The 5,309-nt window shown below is 34.3% G+C and overlaps 1 long non-coding RNA gene across 1 annotated transcript; it reads right to left on the bottom strand.

The window, feature by feature from the left end:
- Positions 1 to 540: 540 nt before the first annotated feature.
- LOC122558289 lies at positions 541 to 5,101 on the bottom strand. Its single transcript, XR_006314095.1, has 2 exons — positions 3,212 to 5,101; positions 541 to 600 (listed from the first exon to the last, which is right to left on the bottom strand). It is a non-coding gene; the product is annotated as an uncharacterized LOC122558289 (long non-coding RNA).
- Between the last annotated feature and the right edge of the window lie 208 nt (positions 5,102 to 5,309).

A 5,309-nucleotide genomic window follows, 5' to 3' on the forward strand; every position in this document is an offset into this window, starting at 1 on the left:
ATATATCCCTCCTACTAATAGCTTTCCAAACTAAGAATGTTCCATTCACTCCTACTCTATGTTCTGTTTGTTAGCCAATTCTTAGTCCATGCCAATACATTTTCTACTATCCCTTGCTGTCTACTTTTACTGGTGCTATCTTCTGAAAAGCTTTCTGAAAACCCAAATATGCCACATCCACTGGTTCTGCTTTGTCAATCCTACAAGTAATGTCCTCAGACAACAAATATATTTGTCAACTTTACCATATTTTTCTAATTGAGTATTCAATTAAGACATCCTTTATAATAGATCATAAGAGATCTGATACTTATTTGGACCAGGCAATTTATACACTTTATGCACAGCCAGTACATCCAGTCCATTAATTTTCATTCCTTATATTCCTCACTATTTCCATTTCATTATTTTGTCAGTCTTCTTTCATGAGCACTGATTAAAAAGTACTCATCAAATATTATATCCTAATCCTGTGCCTGTAGCATATATCACGCAGTTTGTTTCTAATAGTCCCCACTCCATTTCTTTATGACCCACTCACTGTTTGACGCTGTTGGACCAAACAGAAAATCCTGGAAAAACTCAGCAGTCTGGCAGCATCTGTGGAGAGAGAAATTGAGTTAACATTTCAAGTCTTCAGAACTCGTAGATTGTTTGGGTTCTGTTCTATGCTTATTGCTATGATATTCTCATATTCATTTTGTGCCAATTATAATTTTCTCTTCACCTCTCCTTGCAAATGTTTGTATTGGTCTGGTTTTCACTTGAAAAATTCAGTGGACATATATCAACCACCCATTTTTTTTTTGTTTCATCATATTTCCATCTCCCTCATCATTACACAAGCACTGGCTCTGGTTTCTCAACTTTACATCTCGTTGGAATGTTCCCTAGCCTATACTTGAAGCATCATCTCCTTAAAGATTACATGCACTATTTCATTATAGGTTTTTCTGTCAGTCTTTGGTTTCTTGGTTAATTTGGCTAGATCTCCTCTCAGCTTTCTATCCAACATTAACAACTTAATGACCAAAAACTTCATTGAGTTAAGTGTCTACAAAACAAAAACTCTTTTTTTGGTTACTGTAAACATAAGAAACCTCTGACATTTTCCTCATCAGTTGACTCAGACCTGGCCAAGTTGTAACAGAATTAGGTTTTGTTGTCTGACCTGAGAGAAACATCAATATTTTCTATCTACTAAATTTTAAACTCATTCAGAGTGTTCACCCAATATGTCCATTTAGTCACATAATATATCTGCCCATGAAAGGGTGGATGCAGGCAAATGGAAGAACTGCATCACATAGCAGGATTTCCTTATTTTGCACTTTGTAGTACTGATCGCAAGAGTTAGTTTGCGGGGGGGAGGGTGAAATCACTGGATTCGCTCTAATGAGCAGTGATGACCCCACTACTTTTAGATTTGGTTAGGTCTTAAAAAGATTTGGTTGGTCAAAAACAATTGTGGAGCTTCTTTTTTATTTCTAACATATGTTTATTCCAAAATCAAGTACATCGATATCATGGGAAAAATCAACTCCTACAATCACTTTTTGAACATATCAATCTCTTTAATAACAAGAGGCATTGTGCTGCAAAATACCTCTCTTTTCAAACAAAATAAATTGCAATATAAAATTGTATATTTGGGATTATCAAATTAACTAATGCATTAAAAATATAATTGCATGTGATGGATATAATGGGAAGTATTGATTTATAAGTTCCCTTTAACGGAGGTTTAATTGTATTGTGAGATTTATCACTAAATTTTAATCTGTTGTCCCATCTTTCCTACCAGTATGGAAAAGTTCTGGAATTATCTTACAATATAGAAATCCTATCATCTAATGCTACAGATGTCTATTGGTCTAAGTTTTTACAAATGTTTGTGTAAATGTTTTCTTAATAAAAATCTGACTAATAAAAAGAACAGATCAGTTACACTCTAGCTTTACTGCATGGATGTTAAAAACTTCAAAGAATGCAGCAATCTCAAAGAGAAGTGTGATGTCAAATGCATGACTGCTGACTGTCACACAGCAAATGAAAGTTCTAATTAATTGATTTGTATGTATACAAGAATGTTTCCGATATTAGCTCAAAATTGACTTTTTGTTTTAGAATCTTGATTTTGCTTCACTTCAGAAATTAACACATATTTAAGATAAAAGATATCTCTGAGCAACAATGTCATAAAACTTCTGTGGATTCAATACCATGGAAAAACTAAGATATCATTTTCCAGCAGAATACTTACATCAAATCAATCAGCACTTGAAAGGAGACAAATTCAAATTTCTATTATAATTATTTTTCTGAAATTCTTCAAAAACAATTAATTTCTTTTTTTTCCTTTTTCTTGAATGCTAACACATGTCTGTATTTTCAGCATTTTCAGTTGTGGAGTATTCGCTTTCGTTTTCCAATATGCTGCGCCATTTCTATTTAGGAAGCATTTGTACCATATAAAACAATTTACTTTACAGGAAGTTTTAATTGTATTTTAAAATATTGTGCTAACTGAACATTTATTATGATTTTAAATTATCTTTTTTAATATATGGTAGTTCATAGCGAAATGCTATGTTGTGGAAACAGCAATTTCATTAAACAAATTTGCTCAGTTTTTGACTGTAATAACTTGTAGTAGGTCAAAATCCTGTATTTTGCTCAGGATTTCTGACAGTTCTTTTTAAACAAATGCTTTTAAAATGAGAGCCATACTGTTTGTCTGCAAGCCTCACAAGTAATTTTCATTGGTTATATATTTGACGTTAATAATTTCTTATAGTACATTTTGAATTCAAAAAGCAACCTAATGTACATTTTTCTCATATTAGTATTTTTAAAATCCTCACTAAAATATTTTGATAAAAGTAATTGCTTTCATTTATTTCATGGTAATGGTGAATAGAACTCTGAGTTATAGATTGCCAACAGTATAATTGCATAAAAAAATTTAGAAGCTATTTCTCATGGTGCAAAATGCCATCATTAAAGACACTTACAGATTGCTCTTGTTGAAAAACCATTCATTAAATATGCAGGCCTCTTTTATATTAATCAGAAGCATTCCAAATATTGCTCAGCACTAGCAAATGTAGTTGCCATTAAGGTTTCAAGTGCTAACTTTTCAATTGCACAGAATTTGACAGTCAACAAAGACGCAAAGTCAGTGCATGCATATAAATATGTACCATCTTACCAATAGCAGTGAAAACAGGTGCCCTGAATACCAACGTGTTAAAGTCATCAGTGACTGAGTGATAATATCCATTGGGTAAATTAGTGTAAGCCGTTGGAGAGAGTTCTCTGTAATTCAGTTATGTATGTAAAGTACATCGAAAATTCAGAAATGGAAAAAAAGGTTATCCATATTGATAAATCCATTCAAAAGCAGTTGAATTGGTACTATTCAGGATGACAATAGATGAATGACTGTAACTTATGCCATTATGTTTATAATTCCATAGCAAATTCTCCAGAATTCCTACACCATTTGACTCGAGCTACATTTACAAGCTCATTCCTCCAGAAGAAAGGCAGAGACTTCTTGAAATAAAATTTAAATTATTTTGTATCCAAGTGATGCTCACTATTTTGCATATTATTATACCCATGTAAAGAACAACAGCGACATCTGCATGTTCACTACACAAAATGTCGCAGTCAGCAGTGTGTGGCTTTTTTTGCCAGCTAATTGTACAGTAGAGTCACGATGTATCTCATTTGAATATTAATATTAACAACAAAAGCGAGAGCGAAGGAAAGAACAAAGCGGCCTAATTTCCAAATGAATTCATGTGTTGTACATCAGCAACAGATTTCCATGCTTAATTGTCTTTATAGTTTTCCCAGGAAGTAATTTTGATTATCTGCCAGAACTAGGCAATGTTGGGGTGAATGAATTAAACCATTGAGAAAATACACAAAGGCCTGCGATTACTATGTTATTCATGTATGAAAGTGACAAAGACCCCACTGTATCTGTCGTGTACGCATAATAGGCTTTCAGACTGAAATAATTGATTAATCACATTAATGGTTTAATAGTGGCTATCAAAATTAGATGCACGTTAATTTGTGCAGAAATAGTTGACGCATGTAGTCTCTTGATTACAGACAAGCGTTGCGGGCTGGTGTTCCACAATTTTACCTAATCTTTATTTCTGACACTCTGCTTTTTAATTATTAAGAAAAAGTTTCTATTTTCACAGAAATTAGGAAATTATTCGGACAATTTTCCTGTTCAGTAACATTTCCGCATTAAAGCGATCCGTGGTTCTTTAAATCTCCCTTGCCGTATCATTTTGAATATAATTTTTTTCAAAACGCTGTCATAATAAAAGTAGGAATCCACAATGATTTCCAGCCACTGTGTTTCAGATATAACAAAGTCAGCGGATTAAAAGAGGAGAAAAATGCAGACAGTCAATTGAGCAGAGTAGCTTCTCTGATATGGATCATATGAGACTCACATTGTATTCATCCCACTCTGAATACCCCATGCTTAACCAGCTTAATGATATGCAAATGAAATATGCATAAAACCATTCTACTGTAAGATGATTAAACACTGGGGACGTTAACTGCCACCACATGACTGTTTGACTGTAATAATTTTAGAACATTCACTTTGATTGCGGCGTATGGAACCTAGCAGCTGGTAGAGCCTGTGACCCATTTAACGTTATCCCTCTGCAGAGAGCTTTTTTCCCCTGAACGTCGGTTTTCACAGGCGCCGCTGCCATTGTATTCCAGTCAAACCCTCGTAGATTCTTTCCACAGCACAAACACCTTGTTAACAAAAAATCTCCTCCGTTTACATTCATAAGCACGTACTTGAAAATGAGAACGTACATTAAATGATAAATCCAGAACTCATTTTAAATTGCCCAGAAGATGCCAGGTTAAAATCCATCACCAGCAGGTTGAATCGGCAGTGTGTATACAATTTGCATCCTATGTGTGGCACTTGAGGAAGTTGCAGAAGTATTCCATTATATTGCTCTTTCTTGTCATTTTGTAAAATCCATACGTAATTATTTTCAAAATATCTTTTGTACTTTTTGTCCCTTTTGTTTTCAGCTCTCATCGGTAACGCTGCGTGCGATGCCAACTGAACACCTTTTGGGATCCACGGCAACACTTCCACCGTAAGTAAAAGGCACTCCCTCCCAGATAGAGAGAAACATTTCATTTTCCCATTCAATGTACTGCAGAATTTATCCAAGTAGCACCTTTAAACCTTCGCACTTCAAGTTTGTACACGTCTCTGTGGCATCCCTCCTCCTTCATTCCCA

Source organism: Chiloscyllium plagiosum, chromosome 17 (genome assembly GCF_004010195.1).
Source record: "Chiloscyllium plagiosum isolate BGI_BamShark_2017 chromosome 17, ASM401019v2, whole genome shotgun sequence".
In the NCBI taxonomy this organism is placed as follows: domain Eukaryota; kingdom Metazoa; phylum Chordata; class Chondrichthyes; order Orectolobiformes; family Hemiscylliidae; genus Chiloscyllium; species Chiloscyllium plagiosum.